We start from the raw sequence: 23,989 nt of genomic DNA on the forward strand, positions 1-23,989 counted from the left end.
ATGAATAAACAAACCTTTTTACTTAAAAGGCAGGTGTATAAAAGCAAAAATTTTACTAAAGCTTAAAAAAAAAAAAAAAAAACTACAGTAACAAATCAGCAATCATTTGGCAACACAATAGTAATAAACACACGTTGCCGTTTGCACACAGTCTTCTTTATTTTTCCAACACCTTTCCCATTTTATTTTTCGGTGATACCCCACTATGTTTTTTACCAGAGTTGGGTTGTATTATTAATCCCTGGTATCGCAATATCGGAACGTTTTTGGAAATACGGAAACAAAAACAACGTGTAATTACTTCGAGATGGCAATAGTGATAGGAGGTTGCCAAGGGTCGCTTGTGATGGGAGAACAAGAGGTGTGTGTGTGTGTGTGTGTGTGTGTGTGTGTGTGTGTGTGTGTGTGTGTGTGTGTGTGTGTGTGTGTAAATAAAAATAAAATCAGCTTAGGGATTAAATTTACATGTTTGTCGGTCAAACAACAGGTACGACTGTGTGGGGAACGCTGGGAGATACCTTAAAGTGTGGTCGATAGGCAAGTGAGAATAATGATGATGATGATGATGATGATGTTTTGTGTATGTATGGATTTTATTTCTTTAGCGTTGTTTTCGTCATTGTTTCTTTGTCCCATACTTGATCTCTCTTGCCATCATTTTTTTTTTCTCGTTTGATTCGCTTTCTTTGTTTCTTATTTTACGTTTCTTCCAGGTGCATGATTTACCTTTCCTCCGGTTTTCAGTTTTCGTTTCGTCTTTCGTTTTTACTGAATTTTTTTCCCTTTTCATCTCTCGTTCACATCCCTTCTTTCAATAACTTCTACCATCTTTCTTGAGTCTTCCGTGCTTCCTTTTTCCTCCCACGTCTCATCCAGTATCATTCACTTGTTCTATCCCCTCTCTCCATCCATCCCCCCTCGTTCATATCATTATTTCACTGTTTTCTCCCTCCCCTCTCTTACACCCTTCTTTCAATCCTTCCCTCTCTCCCTCCGCCCCTTCCCTCCCTCCCTCCTGCTTTCTCTCCTTCCATCCCTCCTTCCGACTTTCGCCCAATTAATTTTACTTCTTTTAATTATTTCCTTCTTTCAGAGCCCTATGGTACCGAGTTCTCCCCTCGCCCCTTTTCTTCCTTCCTTTCTTGCGCTTTTCACTCATCGTCCCTTCCCTCTCACCCTCTCTCCTTGCTTTAATTTCTGTTCTCGTTACCCCCTCCCCCTCCTTCCTTCCTTCCATCCATCCATCCATCCATCCATCATCCAATCCTACGTTGCCTCATGAGGAGCGTAGGACCCCGGGGCTAGGCAGTTGGTCCTGACATTTAAGATGAGAGTGACCAACCTCACTCATCCCTGAGTGGCATTACGTGAGCAATAAACCCCAACCACCCCATGGACATAAACCTTCACCGGCTCAATCCGATTGGAGCACAATAATTACCCACTAAACCACCAGGCGCCAAAATTTGGTTATGTGGTTACCACTCAGCGTAGTAAATAGTTTCCTGGTGTACAGAAAACCATTTGGCTTGTCACTCAGTGCAGAGTCACCCATAGGCAGAAGAAAGAGGAAAGAATGAAGGAATGAAAGACAGAAGAGGGAGTGTAAAGTCACCCGTAGGCAGAAGGACGAGGAAAGAATGAAAGAAAGATAGAAGAAGATGGAAAGAAAGAAGGATGGAGGAGAGGACAGGGCAGACATCCGAGAGCAGCACTACATTGAGTGAGTGGATGGTGAGCGCCCCCACCTACCACACAACCAACTCTCACTATCTGTTCAATGTCACTCCTTCCCTCTGTCTTTATCTCTCTCCCTCCTCTCCTTTCCTTACTTCACTTGCCTTGTTCTGTTGTTTTCTTCCCCCTTCTTCCCTTCCCTCCTATTCTCCCTCTGTCTATCTCCACTATTTTCTCCCTCTCCCTCCCATCCCTCCCTCCCTCTCTCCCTTCCTCCGTCCTTACCTCCAATAACATCAACGTAATATCCGGTAAGAGGAAAACACTAAGGTATATTGTTTGAAAGGTGAGAGAGTGAGAGAGAGAGAGAGAGAGAGAGAGAGAGAGAGAGAGAAGAGGTGTAAAGAGAGAAATAACGAGACTGAGAAGAGCCTAAGACTTAAAGTAACATATTAGTGAAAGAGATAAAGAAGAGAAGAAGAAAAGAGGAGAGGGAGAGAATGTGAATCAATATAGGAGAAATGATGAGAGGAGGTGAAGGAAAAGGAGAGAGAGAGAGAGAAGAGAGAGAGAGAGAGAGAGGACAGGAAGATGAAAAGAAAACAATGATGGATATGAGACAAGTGGCACACACACACACACACACACACACACACACACACACACACACACACACAGGTAACGTGAGGAAATGAATGCTTAGAATGTAAACCAGGTGACGTTAAGGAAGCTCTCTCACACCTTTTCCTAAGCGATTTATTTTACATATTACACCTTACTGTCCTATTCTGTTGCGTAAATCGTTTGAATATCGCCATACTCAGAAAAAAAAAAAGACAAGATATTAACCAGTCATTGAAAATAAATCGCTCAGGAGGAGTTGTTAGGGAGCTTCGTTACCCTTCGAGAATACAGGTCCATATGCTTTATTCAGTTTCTGTCGCGTCCTTCATAATCAGACAATTTGTGGAGGAAAAATAACTAATTCCGGCCGTATTCTTAACCCACCTTTATCCTTCAGAGAGAGAGAGAGAGACAGACAGACAGACAGACTGACAAAGATTGAGAGAAGTAGAGTGTGTGTGTGTGTGTGTGTGTGTGTGTGTGTGTGTGTGTGTGTGCGTGCGTGCGCGCGCGTTTATATTCACATCTGTACTGTAGTCCATTTCCTCTAACTTGACCTGAAATTGCCATCTTTCCATCTTGAATACCTAGTTGTAATAACAGATTAGTATTAGAGTATCATCCTAGTCACGAAGAAGTGCTGTAGAAAAGTAGAGCCTAGTATTTTTTCCCTCTGAGCTACGTGAAATAAGCTGCATATGGACGAAAATTTTGGCCAAGTTGATGTGAGGAGAGTGTAGTTAAAATTTGTCAGAAGGAAAAATATAGTGAAATAAAGAATCGTGGTATTGACGAGACGGACACACTCAGACGTCTCTCGCTTTCACACTTTCTCACATCCTCTCTCTCAAAACCCTTTCGTCTCACTCTTCTGCATAAACTCACACCCACCCTCCAACTCTTTCAAATATTTTAAGTCCTTTTCTGAGTCGTCTTTCCATCTTACTGATTTCCACAAACACTCACACCGCTCCCTGCTCTGTGTGTGTGTGTGTGTGTGTGTGTGTGTGTGTGTGTGTGAGAGAGAGAGAGAGAGAGAGAGAGAGAGAGAGAGTAGGCATAATGGACAGTGTATAGAAATAGTCAGGTCTGTGTTTAAGTCGAGGGGAGTATGTTTGAACAGGTATTAGCAGGAGAGAGAGAGAGAGAGAGAGAGAGAGAGAGAGAGAGAGAGAGAGAGAGAGAATTGTGTGATTTAAAACTGTGTAGAATTGTGTGAAACCGACAGACAGACAGACAGATAGACAGGTACATAGATGGACTGATAGATAAACGTACTTGGATAGATATATTGATAGATTGGTTGATTGATAGACTGCTGGATTGACACGTGAATGGATGGATGGATGGGTGGGTGGTAAAATAGATAGATAAATAGATAAAGGTGGATAGATACATACAGGATAAGGAAAGACAACATGTAGTTTTGAGATAGAGAAATTAGCAGTTTTACTTAGATATAGAGGTAGATACACAAATTAAGAATCAATCGAGGTAGATAAAGCGATAGATAACGAGATAGATAAACCAGCTGATATAAGGAATCCAAGAATTTCATGTACTTACTTTGAGGTTATTTTGGAGATAATTTTGAGTAAAGAAATAATAATAAAAAATAAATATATCAGCATGACAGTAATGGAAACTTTTATGGTTGAATTACTGAATTGTGAGGGGGACCATTTATTTATTATTTAATTTATTTATTTATCTTTGGTAATGGTTAAGAATTGGGACGGCCATTTCGTGTGGCTCGGAGGCTTACTAACACCTCTTCCTTACCGATTTATTCCTGACGCTGCTTAGTGACTCCTTCCACGGAAGCTTACTAACACCACTTCCTGATCGATTTATTCCTGATTTAGCGCTCTTAGAATATTTTTCGAAGCTTACTAACACCTTTTCCTTACCGATTTATTTCTCATTCTGCTCAGTTACTTTATTCCTGTGCGTTTTTCATGCAGTCCATCTACATTTAGAAAGATGTAAGAAGCAAAGAGGAGGATATTAATGGGTAGTTCGGAAAATAAATTGCTAAGGAATAGGTGCTAGGGAGCCTCCATACTTTACGAGAATACGGGCCCTGAATATAGATAAAGCATTTTCATCTTCAAAGTTAGACTAAGAATCACCTTAGGTTTGTACATCATCTTGGGACACCCTGTAGAGATAAGCATTCTTTAGAGATAGAGAGCTTGATAGATAGATAAATTGATAGGTAGATAGATAGATAGATAGATAAGCACACGAGAAACAGATAAGCAGTTAATGATCAACCCTAAGATAGATTTAGCAGCAGATAAGGAGATAGATAAGGAGTCTGGTCCCCTTAGACAAACAAGAGAGGGAAGCAATATGGACTATAACTCAGCGGGGCAGTTTGGCGCACGTGTGGTGGTCGGTATATCATCAGGCCACACTGTCTTACACACCCCACACCACCTCCCCTACACTTACACCCTTCAATACCACACCACATAATAATACACTATGTTTGACTAGGGCAGGTGAGGTTAGGTTGGGTGTATCATCAGCCAACACTGCCCTATACACGCCACACCACCACCCATACCCTTACACCTCACAATACCACACTACATATTACACTATGTTTGACTAGGGAAGGTTAGGTTAGGTTAGGTTGGGTGTATCATAAGGCCACACTGTCTTACACACCCCACACCAACACCCCTTACACTTACACCTCTCAACACCACACCACATAATATTACACTGTGTTTGACTAGGGTAGGGTAGGGTAGGTTGGGTGTATCATCAGCCCACACTGTCTTACACCCCCCACCACCACTCCTACACTAACACCTCTCAGTACCACATCACATTATTAGATTACCCTAGGTTAGGTTAGGTTAGGTTGGGTTGGATTGGTTTGGGATGAAATGAGTATGAGAGGATTGATGTAGGTTTTGTTTGGTTTGATTAGGATTGGGATGGGCTTAGTTAGGATGGACTAGGTTGTTAGATTAGGTTAGGTTTGGTTTGGGCATATACCATCAACACACACTGACCTACACACCCACCCCATACCTCCTTAACGATATTTATGTCAGTACCCTGCCATGTTAGATGTAGTTAACTTAGATTTGATATGTCAGGTCAGGTCATATCATCAACCCATTCCGCATCTCCCTCATGTAAGTCAGATGAACCCTGAGTCTTTATCGGATCCGTTTCTTATCTTTCAGGCGACTACATAATGTTAGACAATTTCGGAGTCCACAGGGAAATTTCTCATCCCCCACAGGTTACAAACTATTTCGATTAATCCTCAACTGCTGGCTAACGGGATACCAGTATGTGTTGTACTCTGGTAAACTCCATAAAGCTTTTGTCGACACAGGGAGACCTCCTGTTCTTCACGCGTTAAATCAAAGGGCCAACCGTTCCTTGTATTAAAATAACTGAATAAATTTCGGCATTCATCTTATATATGTAACGTCTTTGTTCCTTGTATTAAAATAACTGAATAAATTATCGGCATTCATCTTAGATATGTAACTTCTCTCAAAATGTATCCTAAAGTAATCCTCCAGACCCTGTTTAGTACTCCATGAAAACGGAGAGAATTAATTCTAGCCCTTTAAAAGCCCCAGACCCAGCCAAGCCTCCGCCTAAAACTTGTTAAACTTCCTTTTAAACATGGGCGCCTCGTTTAAAATTCATTTTAACCTCAGAGAACCAGCGCGTTAAGCTTCTTCATTTTAAAGCTGACTTCTTTTTTTTTTCAAGCCCACAGATCATGATTGAAAGTGAAAGTCAACAGATGCCTTAAAACCAAATAAGCCTAACGTTTTAAACTTCTTTTAAAGTCTCAGTATCCCAAATACACCCAGATAAACCCACTGAAAAGCCAGCGAACCCTTTTAAATATCTTCCTTTTTTTTTAATACCTGAGATTTGTATAGAATTTAATGCAGCCTTTGAAGAACTCGTTACAAACCCATTAAGCCACCCCCTTTAAAGCTCACAACCTCTTTTAACGCCTCAGTAAAGTATCTAAACCCATCTTAAACCCCCAAAGTAGCCCATTTCAAACCCCATGCAGTCTCAGAGAACCCATTTAAAACCCATTAACCCTGCCCATTTTTAAAGCTCATAGGCTCTTTTAAAAGCCGGAGAGCGTCTTTTAAAAACCCCGAGCCTCTTATAAAAGCTTAAGAGGCTCATTTTAAAGCCTCAAAGCTCCGCCAAGCCTCCATTTCAAAGCAGAGAAGACCAAACACATTCTTAATCCCTTGTAAGTCAGCCTCCCCACACGAACGCTTAATTGCATTGTTTTTTGCGCTCTAATTACCGTGAAACTGCTTATTAAACGGACTTGATGAGGCCGAGGCGGGGTGAGGAGGAGAGGGTAGGGAGAGGGGAAGAGGGAGGAGGATGGGGAGGAAGGATATTAGAGTAGGAGAGAAGGAGAGAAAATTGCCAGATTGAGGGGGAGTGGGAGGAAGGAGGACAAAGAGAGAGAGAGAGAGAGAGAGAGAGAGAGAGAGAGTTGTATATTAGGGGTAGTGATAAATGATTGGGACCCGCTGTGTTCTTCGGCAGTAACCAGATGATATAAATGTTGTGTAGTGTGTCTGTATTTTTCTTTCGTTAGGGCTTCCTCTCTCTCTCTCTCTCTCTCTCTCTCTCTCTCTCTCTCTCTCCCTCTCTCTCTCTCTCTCCCTCTCCCTCTCTCTCCCCCATAATTTCGCTGACAGACAGATTGGACCAAACACCTAACTCCCTTTCGTGTGTGCCGAGATAAAATAATAATAATAATAAAAAGATAATAATAATAATGATAATAATAGTAATAATAATAATAAATAGATAAATAAAAACCATGAGATTAAAGGGATCAGTTCCTTCACAACTATTAATTTTTCGTTTTTTTTTCTACCTCAATTTTTTTTTTTCACCCCAGGAGAAGCCTTTCGAACTTGGGGGGGGGTTAGATGGAGCCTTCTTCAGCTCCTCTGCTCCTTGGCTTCACGTCTTGAGCTGAATAAAATCGTCTGGAAGAAGTAAGAAGCACAAATGGTGTCCTGGGCTGAGGGCGTTAACTGCTTCACTTTACGAGGGATTTATTATTATTATTATTATTATTTTTATCGTCGTAGTTAAATTCTGGTTGCCTCCAAACGATTTTATTCAGCTTATGAAAGATCTGTCATGTAAAGTCTAACGTTCTTAAAAAATAATAATAATAATAATAATCTTTCATAGTTTACCCCTATATCCAGAGTCATTCCGTTTTTTTGTTTATATTTTTGCTATTGAAAATGGGATTGATTTTTTCATGCAGTCATATTTTTTCATTGATTACTTCAGTACGATGACTTTTACATTGCTCTTGACCACTAGACGATTTTAACCAGCTTAGAGTTGACCCCTCGTAGTGAAGAGGCTAGAAGCCATATCTAACGTAGGCCTGTCCAGTCCTGTTACGTCTCTCATAAAATGAATTATGTCAAGAACAGAATTTGAAAGACAGCATCGTACTGAAGGGACTGATAAATTCTTAAATAGATCATCGGTTAGTATAATATTAATATGTATAAGCTTAGTGTAATATAATAAATTACCTAGTCAAATCCTGAAGTTCTGGTATAATTAGTGTTTGGGCACTAAAGCGCTAATTCTCACCTACCTCACGTCCAACCCAATAAACTCTCGCCTGACAGTTGAAATTCTCATTCAGAATGGATAAATGTTCACCTGCTTCTTGTTGAATAAATTTAATTATGTATATGCCTATATTTGGTAGTTCTTGAAGGAATTAGGATGAATTTGGCCTTGCGAATCTTCAAACTGGAGTACATTTAGTGTCTGGGCACCCGAGCCCGAACTCTCACGTACCTCGCGTTAGCCGTTTAAACCTCAACCTGAGAGTAAACACCAAGGCATTTAAATTTTCATTCATCCTGGCTGGGAGCGTGTTTATCTCCTTCCCTATACTGTAAATACTCGGAATTATTTGTACAGTAATTCGATGGTTTTTGAGGGAATTACGATCGGAAAGAGTTGGTGAAAATAAAGTCGACGTGTCAGCCGGTGTACAAGGAAGTGGCTAGGTTGTGCGACGCGTGCTGGGTTGTGGAAGTGAGCGACGGTTTCCGAGATAATCGTGTTAATCATCCTAACCATCACTTCCATCACCTTTAACTACCATCACAGCTTATCCTTCATTACCTCAAGCACCCCTGGAGATACAGAGAAGTGGATGAAGTCAAGGATTACGTTGGAAATAAGGTAAGAGGTTTGAATACTACGGCGAACCGATCTCTAAGCTGCGTTGCACATGATGGACGTGCGGGATGATGGCGTTAGTTTTCGTAATCCCTTAATTCTGTAACTTAACTACTATTAAATCTAACCTTGAGCGTCCCGAGAAGGAGATAGGGTTAAATTAGGGAAGTGATCTTTAAATTGTATCCGAAGGTGTTTTTTTTTTTCATTATTCTTGTTATGTATAGGCGATTTTATTCAGCTTAGAAACGCTTTTGGAATTACATGGGTTTGAGTAGCTTTTATTAACTCCTCGAATACTAAAGGCATTTGCAGTGCTTAATTAAATCATATGGTAGTGGACTGCTAGAAGTGAGAATTGCGTAGTCGGTTTGAAGGAGTTAAAAAATGTGTAAAGGATGTTTAATTATTTTTGGTGATTGAGTGATGTTTGATGATTTACTTGATGTTTGAAGCTCTGATGATGTTTGCTTGATTGATGGTTGTTAGTGCTTGATTAGTGTACAGGTTGTTAGGCGATTTATTGTGCTTGTTTGTTTCTTTCCCATATGAATGATATATTGTTTGTGCTTGATGTTTGATTATTGTTTGTTTTGTTTGCTGTTTACTTGGATTGTATTTTTGCGATGATGTTTATTTACAATTTGTTTACCGGTAGTGTACTTGTCTGGTTTTTAATTTTGGAAGTTGAATTTGTTCCCCATTTATTGTCGTTATTACATTTTTTCATTTATTATTTATCACCATCCACTCACTCGATGCAGTGCTGCTGTGGGTGTCTGCCTTTTCCTCTTGTCCTTCCCTCCTCTTCTGTCTTTCCTTCATTCTTTCCTCTTCTTTCTGCGTAAGGGTGACTTTACACTTTTCTCTCTTTCCTTCATTCTTTCCTCTTCCTTCTACCTATGGGTGACTACACTGTGTGACAAGCCAAATGGTCTCCTGTACACCAGGAAACCATTTACTACGCTGGGTGGTAACCATTTAACCAAATTATGTCGCCTTGTGGAGTGCGTAATTCAGGCGCTCCAGTCGGGTTGAGCCTGTGTAGGTTTTGTATCCAAGGGGTGGTTGGTGTTTTTTGCTCATGTAATGCCTCACATGGATGAGTGAGTCCGGTCACTCATCTTAAATGTTAGGACCTACTTGCCTGGCCCCGGGCACCTACGCTCCTCATGGGGCAACATAGGATTGGATGATGGATGAGTTTATTATTATTATTTATTATTATTAATTTTTTATGATTATTATTTTTATTATATACCATCGCTTCCCCCAGACGATTTTATTCAGCGTATGAAAGACCTATAGAAGTCTCCTCTAAGCTGATTAAAACCGTCTGGAGATAGCAGGAACAAAAAATTAAGATATAATAATGGTTAGTACTCTGACAGTACCAACAATTTTACTGTTTTCCTTTCTGCCTCAAGGCTGTTTCATTTACCTTGCAGCCAGACGATTTATTTATCACAGGAGTAACTTTTTCGTTGCTTAAAGGGAAAGTACATTGATCAGTAATCACTTCTTTGCTGTATTTCTCATGTATTCTTGCTACCACCAGACGATTTTAATTTTAGCACCAGACGATTTTCTTTTTCCCACCAAACTATTTCTAAGCACCAGACGATTTTATTTTACCACCAGACGATTTGTACAACCTGGCAATTTTATGCTTATCACCAGACGATTTTATTACCATCAGAATTTTTTTACCACCAGATTTTATTTTTGCCACCACACGGCTTTATCACCAGACGATTTTTTTGCCACCAGGTGAGTTTATTATACCACTAGACGATTCTGTTACCACTGGACTTAACCACCCCGACGATTGTATTCTTACCACTAGACGATTTTATTCTTCGCAGCAGACTACCTTCTCACCACTAGACGATTTATTCTTGCCACCTGACGATTTATTTTTACCGTCGGACGGTTTTGTTTTTGCTGTCAGACGATTTTATCTTTACGGCCAGACGATTTTTATCACTTGAGTATTCAGGGCATGAGTTTCATCCGTCTGAATCCTCATCATTTTTTTTTTTTTTACATTAACGAAGCTACCGACAGACGATTTTATTCAGCTTCACAACTTCACTAGCTTTGGAGCATTAATATAGGCTGTATCTAACCTCTCAGTTTTGAAAAATCTCCCCAAGATGAGGAAAATCGTATGACGTCAACAAGAGGTCACTATAACTCCCCTCTCTCTACTCCCTCTATCTCATCCTAGGCCTCCCCCACCCTTTCCCCCCCCCTCCACCTCACACTCCTCGTCAGTCTCTCACTCTCCATCATCTCCACATGGCCAAACCACCTCTGTGTTTCTCCTAACACTTCAGTACGATGACTTTATTTGCTTTAACCTCCAAATTGCTTTAAAGAGCTTAGGATAGACCCTTCGTAGTGAAGAGGTTAAGAAATGCTATATCTTAACATACGACCGTCCAGTCCGTAACGTCTCTCCAAAGCTGAATTATAATTAAGAAGAATTGGCTTTGAAACAGCACCATACTGAAGAGATTCAGAAAGACCTAACAAACTGTCGTTTAGTATAACAGTAATGTACTCTGTATACCTTAACACCAGTAAATATTTCAGTTTAACTCAGTGCTTAGAAGCCTAGTGTAATATAGGAAATTATCTCGCTGAAATCCTGAAAAACGGACATTATTAGTGTTTGGGTATTGAAGCCCTAACTCTCACCTACCTCATGTCCAGCTTTATAGAACCTCGGTCTGATGGCCAAATTCTTGACATTTAAATTCTCTAAGTGGCAAATTGTTTATCTGAATATTTTAAATAAAACTATATTGTACCGGGTATATATCTTTATTTGATTCTTCTTGAGGGAATTAAGGTGAATTTGATGGTGCGAATCTTCGAATGTGGTTACGTTTAGTGCTTGGGTACTCGAGCTCTAACTCTCACGTGCCTTGCGTGCAGCCGTTTAAACCTCGACTTAGAGTAAACATCAAAGCATTTAAATTCTCGTTCATCCTGGCTGGGAGCGTGTTTATCTCCTTCCCTTTAAATAGTCGGAATTATTTGTACAGTAATTCGATGGTTTTTGAGGGAATTACGATCGAAAGGAGTTGGTGAAAAAGTCGACATGTTACGGCGTACAAGGAAGTGGTTGGTTTGTGAGACGCGTGTTGAGTTGTGGAAGTGAGCAACGGTTTCCAAGATAATCGCATTAGTCGTCATAACCATCACTTCCATCACCTATAACTACCATCAGAGCTTATCCCTAATTACCTCAAGCACCCCTGGAGATGCAGAGAAGTGGATGAAGTCAAGGATTACGGAGGAAATAAGGTAAGAGATTTGAATACTACAGCGAACCGATCTCTAAGCGGCGTTGCACAAGATGGACGTTCGGGATGATGGCGTTAGTTTTCGTAATCCCTTAATTTTGTAACCTTAACTACTGTTAAATCTAACCTTGAGCGTCCCGAGACGGAGATGGGGTTAAATTAGGGAAGTGATCTTTAAATTGTATCCGAAGGTGTTTTTTTTCATTATTCTTGTTATATATAAGCGGTTTTATTCAGCCAGAGACGATTTTGGAATTATGGGTTGTAGTAGCTATTATGAACTCCACCAATAATTAAGGCATTTACGGAGTTTAATTAAATCATATGGTAGTGGACTGCTAGAAGTGAGATTGCGTCGGTGGTTTGAAGGAGTTAAAAGTGTAAGGAATAAATTTTATTGTAACTGTTTTTGGTGATTCAGTGAGTGATGTTTGATGCTCTAATAATGTTTGCTTGATTGATGGTTGTTGGTGCTTGGTGAGTGTACAGGTTGTTAGGTGTTTTATTGTGGTCCTTATCGATGTTTCTCTCCCGTATGGTGATTGTTAGATTGCCTCTGCTTGTTGTTTGTTTACCTTGCTTATGTGTTGCGTGTTTGATTTGTATACTTGGCTGGTGTTTCCGTGGTAGTGTTTAGTTTGCATGGTTTGTTTAGTTTGATGTACGTTTGCAAGTTGTTTGCTGGTTATCTTTACCATGTTTACTGTTATTTTATTTTTATTATTATTATTTATTATTTATTATTATTATTATCATCATTGTTATTATTACCATCATTATTATTATTACCACCACCACCACCACTGCTGCTGCTACTACTACTACTACTACTACTACTACTACTACTACAACTACTACTAATTTATTTATCGAAGTACCCTCCATCCTATATGGTGTAAACTGTGTAGAATGACTGAGCGGTGTTTGTTTGGCCTGTGTTCGTTTGCTATGCTGGATATTGTATCGTTTCGAAAATGTGTGTGTGTGTGTGTGTGTGTGTGTGTGTGTGTGTGTGTGTGTGTGTGTGTGTGACGAGTGGTTTTGATACCATGATTATGCACGACCTTTCTTGCTATTTTTTTTTTTTTTTCGTGAATTGCTTGCTTGCTTTGTTTATTTTCCGTACGCATGTTTAGTTGCTTGTGCTTGTTTATTGGCAAGGCTGATATTTTGCTGGTGAATTGTTTGCTTGATTAATGGGTCCTTCCCTTATGACATTACTTTGCCTGGGTTAGTGTGTTTGTGCCTGATATATGTTTGTTTAGTTGATTATTAGGTTGTTTGATGTTGCTATTGTCAAGGGTATTTTAGGTTGGTAAGAGGAGATTGTTAGGCGAATGCTTGTTAGACTGTTTGTTAGACTGATGTTTGCAATACTATACTTTGTGACTGATGTTGATGTTCGTTTCTGAGTTGCATGGCACCTGTTTATTATGCTTGTCTGCAGTTGCTTATGTTGCAGTGCAGGGAGTGTGCCTGACTTTACATTCTTGTTTCCTTAAGTTATGCTCATAGGTAGATATTAAAGGAGTTATAGTCGTCATTAGTAGGTACGAAAGGAGTTACAGTCGTCATTAGTAGGTACGAAAGGAGTTATGGTCGTCATTAGTAGGTACGAAAGGAGTTATGGTCGTCATTAGTAGGTACGAAAGGAGTTATGGTCGTCATTAGTAGGTACGAAAGGAGTTACGGTCGTCATTAGTAGGTACGAAAGGAGTTACGGTCGTCATTAGTAGGTACGAAAAAAGTTGTAGTCGTCATTAGTAGGTACGAAAGGAGTTTTGGTCGTCATTAGTAAGTACGAAAGGAGTTATAGACGTTATTAGTTGGTACGAAAAAGTTGTAGTCGTCATTAGTAGGTACGAAAGGAGTTATAGTCGTCATTAGTACGTACGAAAGGAGTTAGATACTGTCATTAGTACGTACGAAAGGAGTTAGATACAATCGTCATTAGTGGGTACGAAAGGAGTTATAGTCGTCATTAGTAGGTACGAAAGGAGTTAGATAGTCGTCATTAGTAGGTACGAAAGGAGTTAGATAGTCGTCATTAGTAGGTACGAAAGGAGTTAGATAGTCGTCATTAGTAGGTACGAAAGGAGTTAGATAGTCGTCATTAGTGGGTTCGAAAGGAGTTAGATACAGTTTGTCAGTAGGTACAAAAGGAGTTATGGTCGTCATTAGTAGGTACGATTGGAGTTATGGTCGTCATTAGTAGGTACGAAAGGAGTTTGATATAGTCGTCATTAGTAGGTACGAAAGGAGATACAGTCGTCATTAGTAGGTACGAAAAGAGAGACAGTCGTCATTAGTAGGTACGAAAGGAGTTAGATATTGTCATTAGTAGATACGAAATTAGTTAGATACTGTCATTGGTAGGTGCGACAGGAGTTAGATACAGTCGTCATTAGTAGGTACGAAAGGCGTTAGATACAGTCATTAGTAGGTACGAAGGGAGTTATAGTCATCATTAGTAGGTACGAAAGGAGTTACCGTCATCTTTAGTAGTTACGAAAGGAGTTACCGTCGTCATTAGTAGGTACGATAGGAGTTACAGTCGTCATTAGTAGGTACGAAAGGAGTTACAGTCGTTCGTTCGTTCGTTTACAGATCCCCTGCACCTATAGTGCAAGCCGAGCCATACATTAGCCTGGTCAGTGGGGTATGGGCTGATTAAAAAACAGTAAAGTGGGAGGACAGGACATGGGGATTGCCCAGCACACACGCCCTGTCTCCTGACTGGCTTTGTGGTGTGTGTGGAGTTACAGTCGTCATTAGTAGGTACGAAAGGAATTAGGTAACAGTCGTCATTAGTAGGTACGACTGGAGTTAGTCATCATTAATAGGTCCGAAAGGAGTTAGATAACAGTCGTCATTAGTTTGTACGAAGGGAGTTATAGTCATCATTAGTAGGTACGAAAGGAGTTATATACAGTCGTCACTGGGAGAGACTAAAGGAGTTAGATAAAGCTTTCACATACCTTCTAGGACGAAATATCTCCCTTAGCTAAAACAAAAAGGAAAAAAAAAGTAGCAATAGCAAGGATGACGCCATCGTAGTGAAGAGGTTAATACCACCATGGGCACTAACCGAAAAACCATGAAGCTTCTGAATTTTTTTTTTTTTCTTAGCATACCCCACGTGGAGTGCAAGAGGAAATGACTGGATAGCAAAAAGGTGTATTTATGGCTAAAATTTTGTCAGAACAAATCTAGTAGTGGTTACCGGTATTGTTGCAACGTACCAGGTAAAGGAAGTAAAAATTCTCTTCAGCCGGGTTAGTAAATCACTGAAATGCGAGGGATTTGTTTATATGTTGATGCTGGTGAACTTTTAGACTCGGCTTTATGCGCGTGAACAATATACTACGCTTCTGTTTTCCAGCCTCAAATTGCACAGGCTTCTAGAAACAGAATATTTACTTGCGTGTTAAAAGCAAGGTGGAATACATGAATAGGTTAAGGATTATTTTTGTGTTATTCGGTTTTTGTGGATATATGGGTGTAGAATAACTTAAAACAAACAAAAAAATATTGTTCGCTTTTTTTAGTCTTTACATTTGGCTCCGTGAAGAGAATGGATAATGTGAGGTTGACTAGGAGAGTATATGCAAGTGAACTGAAGGTGGGAAAAAGGGAGAGGAGGATGAGATAGGTACTGTATAGGATGAAGGAGTAGAGGGTGAATGGAGGCGATTTGTTTGTGGCCAGCCCTTCTGGGATTAAGGCGTCTGGCTGGAGATAGGTACAGATAGATCGGTACGTAGGTAAATAGGTAGGTAGATTCTTACATAGGTAAATAGGTAGGTAGGTACTTAGGTAGATAGATATATAAGTAGATATATAGATAAGTAGGTAGGGAGATAAGTACATCGATAGATAATTTTAACACGGTATAATCTTGAGAGTATGTAGGGTATGAATATTTTTTCGCACATCATAAAGGAGAAACTTTAAAATATAAGGCAAATATTATCCATTCATGAATATTCGGCATACCCCCCCGCCCCTCCAGGCCCAGTGGGGTTGTCGATCTCCTTGGTTTGTATACTATTTGTAGCCTCTATAATTAATGAGTGTACAGTGAATAGGATAATAATTGATTTTCTTGGTGTACTTATTATCAGGATTAGTGCATTGCAATTCCGTACTGTAGGCTTTTGTACACACACACACACACACACACACACACACACACACACACACACACACACACACAAAACTATTTCATTAGTTTGACTTCACACCACCAATCTCACTACAGACACCCCTTCCCCTTTCGTACTTCGCCGGCATAGGATGGGTTAATTATGGCTTTCACTTTTCGTCGAGAAGGTCCGGTACTGCAGTGGACCTTATATGGGTTATTTCAGTTACATTTACCTTCTGTTGTCCCTTTCTCCCCCAAATTTTCCTCTTCCCTTTCCTCTCCTCGTTCTTCTTTCCTAATTCCACTTTAATTTCACCCTAATTTCTTCCCATTCTTCCATGTCTTTACCCTCTTGCAATCACTTATTTCTTCTTTTCCCTTTCCCACATCCTCCAATTTTCCTTCTTTCTTCATTGTCCTTCTCATATTCCTCTCATCTCTCCTCCTCTCCGTCATCCTCCTCCTTCAACCCCTTTCTTGCTTCCTTTCCTCCCTACGCCTTCTTCTTCCTTCTTTTTCTTTTCCTCACCTCCCCGTCACCACAACTTTCCCTTCTATTCTTCTGCCCCTCTCCTCCTCATTCCCTTCCACTTTCACCATTCCTCCCCATTCTCTTCCCTTTCCACGTATCCTCTGTTATTGCGTCCCTCTCCTAGATTCTCTTGCCCTCTCATCTTTCATCTACTGCCTCTCTTCTCCCACTCTCTTCCACTTTCACCTTTGGTTTTTCCTTCTCCCCTGCCACTTACCCCTCTCTACCTCTCCTTATCTCCCCTTCTCTCCCTCCCTTGCGACATGTTGAGGCGCTGAAGGCAGATAAAGCAGTAGTATAGAATATCTTGGCAGATTTAATTACATCGGCCTTCACAACACCTGCCTTGCAACTCAAAGGTATTATTGTGTATTGTGTGTTTGTGCCTCTTGTCAGTGTCTCTGGGCCTGTTTCTCTGTCCCTATTTCTGTCTCTTTGTCTCCGTTTGTTTTTCTTTACGTCTTCCTGTTCCTCTGTCAGCACTTTTTTTTTTCTCTCTCTCTCTCTCTCTTTGCCTTTATCTGTCTCTGACTTCCTGATTAGTAATTCTTGTCTACGTACCCGCATTTCTTCTTACCTGCCTACCTGTTTCTGTCTTTGCCTCCGTTTGTGTGTGTGTGTGTGTGTGTGTGTGTGTGTGTGTGTGAATGAGAGAGAGAGAGAGAAAGAGAGAGAGAGAGAGATTGTCCACTTCTCTTGTCTCTGTCACTGTCTTGGTGCGTGTTCGCCTATCCTGGTTTCTGTTGCAGTGCCTCCTTTTCCGTCTGTCTGTCTCTTTCTGCTTGTATGTCCGTTTCTCTGTTTGTACCTTTTTCTTCTCCCTGTTTGCCTGTCTGTCTGTGTCTTTGTCATGCAGCTTCATAATACCAACCTGATTTTTTTTTCTTTTTGTACTTACCTGCTTTTGTCTGTGTTCTGCTTGTGTATCTACCTCTGTTTTTGTTTGTCTCTTCTCTCTCACTTATTTCCTTTCTCTTCCCTCCCCTCCCATCTCTTCTGTCCTTCCCCCCCCTTCCCCCTTTCTGTCTCCCTTTCTCTTCTCTCCTCTTCCCCCCTTCCGTCTTCCTCTCCCCTCCTCCCCTCGCTTCCCCCCTCCTTCGCCTGCGACGTGTTGAGGCGAAGTCAGATGCAGCAGTAACATAGAATCTCTCGCTGGTTTAATTACACCCAGCGCCTTCACAACACCGGCCTTCCAACTCGCAACAAAGGTGTGTGTGTGTGTGTGTGTGTGTGTGTGTGTGTGTGTGTGTGTGTGTGTACGCTTAGTTTTGTGTCTTCATTCCCTGTCTCCCTTTGTTCCTGTATGTCTCCCTTAAACTTTTGTCATCTATGTACATTTTGTGCCATTACCTTTCTTTGCTATTGTGTGTCACCCTGCCACTTTGTATTTTATTCCTTCTTTATTTTTTTATTATGTTCTCATTGGATGTTGCTCTTTCGCCTACTGACCTTTACTCGTGGTTATGGTAGGCTCCTTAGCACCAATTCACAACTAATTTATTCTTTATATAAGGGAATTTAATTTTCTCGTTTGACCAATTTATACACACTGCATCGATAAAATTATACAATGCATATAACTCACTGTATAGACCAGTATTATGGTGTTATGGTCAAAGTAGATCGTTCGAGAAAAATGCAAGGAAGACATATCATCATCATCAGCAGCATCATCATCATCATCACTAACATCATGATCGTCATCGTCATCATCATCATCATCACTAACATCATGATCGTCATCGTCATCATCATCATCATCATCATCGCCATCATTATCATCATCATCATCATCATCATTATCGTCAGTAACATCGTCATAATCTTCATCATCATCATCACCATCACCATCATGACATCGACACATCATCATCATCATCACCATCACCATATCATCGTCATTATCATCATCATCATCATCGTTATAATAAATGCTTAACAGAAACAACAGTATCAGTGGTGCAAACAACGCCTCAAACAGGGTACCAAAAACAACAAAACACCCCGTAAGAAAACGCCAGACACGTTCCACCTTCAAATGGAACTTTCAAAACAAAAAGAAAAAGAAGAAGAGAAACTGGAACTCTGGTATGCAAATGTCCTGCAACTCGACGCTAGTTCTAATCCAATCAAAGCTACAGAACAGATAAAGTTAACCCTGAGAGAGAGAGAGGGAGAGAGAGAGAGAGAGTAATTATGACAGAAACGTTGAAAATATAAATATAATTAAGTAAAAAAAATCAGGAAAGTATAGTAACTACTGGATACCTGTACTACTGCTACTAGACTACTACTACGACTACGAGAGAGAGAGAGAGAGAGAGAGAGAGAGAGAGAGCGTAAAATGAGGGTAGCTGATTAAGGCCCCAATGATTAGTTTGACTTTAATTGCTGTTTACTGTTGTGTTGTTGATTATGATGATGAGGGTGGCGGGGATAATGATGGTGGTAGTGGTGGTTGTAAAGGAAGTGGTGATTGTGGTAGTGATGGTGGTGGTAGTGGTGGTTGTAAAGGAAGTGGTGATTGTGGTAGTGCTGATGGTGGTAGTTGTGGTAGTAATGGGTGTGTTGAGAGTCATGAAAGATGTGGTGGTGACGATGGTTATGGTAGAGACGGTAGTGTTGATGGTAGTAGTGGTGATGATGAGGGCTGTTTGTGTTATGATGGTGGTGATTATTATGGTTGGGAGGCCCATAGTGATAGTGGTAGTATTGGTGGTGGTTTTGGGTGATAATGCTGGTGTTTGGTATTTAATGTTGGTAATTGTATCGATTCACTCACTCCTTAAATGTCAAGACCAACATGCCTGGCCCCGGGCTCTTACGCTCCTCATGGGGCAACATAGGATTGAATAATGGATGGATGGATGGAATGTCTTGGTACGGTAGCGAGGATAATGGTGGTGGTGGTGGTGGTAGTAGTAGTAGTAGTAGTAAGTAGTAGTAGTAGTAGTAGTAGTAAGTAGTAGTAGTAGTAGTAGCTGTAGTAGTAGTAGTAGTAGTAGTAGCTGTTGTTGTTGTTGTTGTAGCAGTACTAGACTATGGTGGTATTACAGCGTGCTTTAACCTGAGGAAAATCTGTAGTCTATTTCAGTTCAGTTGATGACCAAGTGTCGTCAGATTGGAGGGTTGATATGATAACTAAGGAGACTCATTCCTAGGCTTATCCAGGTTTATGCTCCCACTACCTGCTACCGGTATTTAATTCGTGAGAGTGGCCCACTTCCCTTAGATAAAAACAGCCCAGTTAATGTGATAATGGTGAGGGTAGTAGTGATAAGAAGTTGGTAGTAGGGATGATGGTGATGGTATTAGCAGTGATAATCATGGTGGTAGTGGTCGTCGTTAGAATGGTGATGGTGGCAGTGATTGTAGTGGTTCTAGTGAAGGGAAAAATGGTGACAGTGATTATAACAGCTCTAGTAAAGGAATCAGTGGTGGCTGATGATTGTATGCCATTGGTGATTAAAATATGTGGTCATGATGCTGATATTGATGAAGGTTATGATTAAAGGCAGTTGGGATAGTAAAAATGTAATGCTGGTTTATTTTGTTAATGGTGATGAAGTTAATGAAAAACAGTGTCCCCGGAGAAAAGGGAATAAATATGGAAAATGGTAGATGCGGAAATTCTAAGTATGGTTCCTAAAGTCAGCCGATACGGAGCTACTGTTACTGATAACCTTATAGGCGAAAATTGCCTCCTTCACAATTCACGCGTAAGATTATCAGTAACAGTAGCTCCGTAATGGTTGACATTGGGACCCATGTTGATATAGCATTTTTTTTCTTTTTTAATGGAAAGTCACGCATCTATCACTAAAAATTACGTCCTTTCCTCCCTGGGTACTCTATATAACAAAATCCTCTGACGGTAGAATGAATAAAATAACATACGGTACTGCAGTGAAGAAAATATCAATAGAGTGGTAAAAAAATATGTGATAGGGTAATGTTAGGTGAATGGAAAATTATAAACATGCATTGATTGGCTGTATTGATAGACTTTGTGAATATAGGGATGTGATGGTGTGAATGGTTTTTATATTGCTATGAATGGAGGTTAAATGGTCGGGTGAATGAAGTTAGGGTGGGTAAGTTCAGTGATGTATGGGGTGGAAGGGGAATTGTAGCTGTGTGTGTGTGTGTGTGTGTGTGTGTGTGTAACTTTGCCTCCCATATCCTGCCACACACACCCTTCACACGTCCAGGGTGGTATATTTTCTAGGATCCTGTGTTGTTCCTCGAAAGCTGCAGTCTTCAGGTCGTTTTTCAGGGGTTTAGTTTAGCTCCCCTTCCACTCAGTCACGCCAGAGAGAGAGAGAGAGAGAGAGACGTTTGTTAAGCTAGGCAGAGAAGCCAATCGGTTATATCGTTGCCACCGTGTGAAGGCGTCCCTCTCCAATGTACGTGTAAAATTGTATAAAAAGATGTCTTATTATTAAAGCAAACAATATTCTTCAGCTGATGCATTGGGGAGGGGAGGGGATTGGAGATGCTGGGTGGGAATTTGAGAACTTTGAAAATAAAGTAAAATAATTCGTCTTGATCTTATTATGTGTGGAAATTCGCAGAAGTTTTTATACGCTGCGGCTTTTGCTATGAAAACGGGTTATCCCTCCGAATACTAGGCAACAATAATAATGATAATAATAATAATAATAATAAAGGAAGAGTAATAAAGACTGAAGAATAATTTAAGTAAGTAATAAAGGTGGTGTAGTAATTATGGTGTGGGCGGACTAACTTTATCATGGCGGCCATCTTGCTCTCACCCTTATGGAGTCGTAAACGGGTCATTTCACACACACAGTTTTACATAGTACCCCCCCCTTTCTCTCTCCCTCCCTCCCTCCCCCGTCCTTCCTCTCTTCCTCCCTCCCTCCCTTCCTCCTCCCTCCTTCCTGTGTTTTACTCCTTCTCTTCCCTCTTCTCTCCTCCCCACTCGCCTTCTTCCTTAACTCTCACTACCTACCTCTTTTCTTTCTCACTTCCTTCTCTTTCTTTCCCACTCTTTCCTTCTGCACTCCTACTCTTTCCTTTTTTTCTTCGCCATTTCCTCCTCCTCTTCTTTCTTTCTTCTCCACTCCCTCCCTTCCTACATTCCCTCCTTTCCCTTTGTCCGCCTCGCGCTTCCTCCATTCCCTTTATCATTCCCATTCCCTTTTCCCCACACGCAGACTCCCCTCCCTTTCTCTTTTCCCCACTCTCTCCTTTCATACACTCCCCTCCTTCTCAATTCTCTCTTCTCCACTCCCATTTTCGAGTACCCCGTCCTCCCCTTTCCACTCCTCCCCATTTCCTCTCATTTCCTTCACCCTCCCTCCCCTCCCTCCCTTCTCTTCTCGGGATTAGCCTTGCGCCCAGGACTAGGAGCGGAGGAAATGTGGGAGGAAAGGAGGAATGGAGGAAAGTAGATGCGTAACCACGTAGATAGGTAGGTTAGGAGAAAAGTAGGTAGACGGGAAGGATAATACCGTAGTTATGTATGTATGTATGTATGTATGTATATATGTATGCATGAAGTTAGATATGTGTGTACTGTATGTATGTGTGTATTTATGTATGTACTGTATATATGAATGCATGAAGTTTGATGTGTATGTGTATTTATGTATGTATATATGTATGCATGTAAACAGATACATGTATGTATGTATGTATGTTTGTATATATGTATGCATGAATTTAGATATGTATGCATATATGTATGCGTGAAGTAGGTAAGAAGGAAGGGAGAGAGGAAGGGATGTGGGGAGGAGAAAGTTTAGGAGGAAGGAGGGGAAAGGATAGGTAGTAGTTAAATCAGGAGGGAGGGAGAAAAGTGCAGAGGTTGAGTTGGTTGGGAGGCTGTGGGTGTGAAGTAAGGAATGGTTGGTAAGTAGGTAGGTAAGTAGGGAGACTCGGAGGTAGGAAGCGATGGTAGGTAGGTAGGTATTTGGGGAAGGTTAGCAGGCTGTATAGTAGATAAAGAAGGTAGGTAGGTAGGCAGGTAGATATGAAGGCAGGTAGATATGAAGGCAGGTAGATGGGTAAGTAGGTAAGATAGTATTGATGGATGCGAGGGAAGGTTGAAAGTGTAGGTAGGTAAGTAAAGGAGGAGAGATAAGTAGGTAGATGCGAAAGAATATAGGTAGGCTACATTGAGACTCATAGGCAGGTAGGTAGGAAGTAGACAGGTAGGTATTCCCTTTAACACATTGGTAAGTAGGAAGGTACTGAAGCAGAGATGTTGGTAGGTATGTTTATAGATTGGTAGGTAAGTAGATAGGCAGGTGTGGAAGCAGATAGGTAGGTAGGTATAGTGAGATTGATAGGTAGTTAGGTAGCTGGTTACGGACACAGTTAGGTAGGTATATTATGGCGTAGATAGATAAGATAGATATTTAAGCAGATTGGTAGGTAGGTAATGAGTAAGGGAAAGAGTTTTATGTAGGAGAGGAGGAACGGACAGCCGAGTGAATATATATATATATATATATAGAGAGAGAGAGAGAGAGAGAGAGAGTTTAGTAGGTAGTTAGGTAAATGGGAAGATAGTTAAGTAGGTCGGAGGGAGGGAGGGAAAGAAAAACTTAGCTAGCCTCCCATAAATTAACTCCCCCCCCCTCCTTCTCTCTCCTTCCCCCTCCTCCTCCTGTCTCAACTTCCCCCTCCTCCTCCTCTTTCACTCTCTTCTTCCTCCTCCCCCATCCTGATTCTCTCCCTCCTCTTCCCCCCACTCCCAGCAACGGTTATACTGTAAGAGGGTGGGGTAAAACGGAAGCGTAAAATGCAGAGAGTTTCCCCTCGTCTTTTAATTTTCCTCTAATAAGTATGTTTTTGGTCCTAGTAATTACTCCCTATTTGTTCTCTCCTTCCGTCTATCTCATCATTCCCTTCTCCTTCCCTCTCTCTCTCTCTCCTTCCACCCCCTCCTCTCCCTCCTACCACTTCCCCCTCTCCCTCTTACCACTCCCCCCCTCTCTCATCCCAGTTTCCCCCTTGCTCCTTTCTTGCCCTACCTCCCTGTTCCCACCTTTCTCTCCCGTTCCCCCTGCCATCCCTCCTCTTCCCCTCCCCTCCCCCCATTTTTAATTTCCACCATTGTTTTCTTTCCTCCCCCCCGCTCGCACTTCCTTCCTATCCCCTCCTCTCTTCCCCCTCCCTCCTCCTCTTTCTTCCCCCTCCCTCCCTATTCGCACCTCTCTCATTTCTCCTGTCCCACCTCCCCGTTTTCTATACGAGGGTGGGGGTAAAAATAAAGTGTAACATGCAAAAAGTCTTTCCCATCTTGTAGCTCTCTCTCTCTCTCTCTCTCTCTCTCTCTCTCTCCTCCCACTTGATTTTGTCTTATTCCTGATTAATTTTCTCTTGCGTCTACTTCTTTATCCCCCTCCCCATTTTTTTTTTTCTTGATCTAATTTACTCCCTTTTCTTTAGCTGCAGCATTTTCATCCATAT

At 41.1% G+C, this 23,989-nt stretch overlaps 1 protein-coding gene across 1 annotated transcript in view; it reads right to left on the reverse strand.

Moving 5' to 3' along the window:
* Positions 1 to 23,989, reverse strand: part of LOC145405462 (irregular chiasm C-roughest protein-like) — a 185,318-nt gene that overhangs the window by 26,443 nt on the left and 134,886 nt on the right. The window lies entirely within an intron of this gene.

This window comes from Coenobita brevimanus, chromosome 67 (genome assembly GCF_032717465.1).
Source record: "Coenobita brevimanus isolate Jiangsu-jjx chromosome 67, ASM3271746v2, whole genome shotgun sequence".
Lineage (NCBI taxonomy): Eukaryota > Metazoa > Arthropoda > Malacostraca > Decapoda > Coenobitidae > Coenobita > Coenobita brevimanus.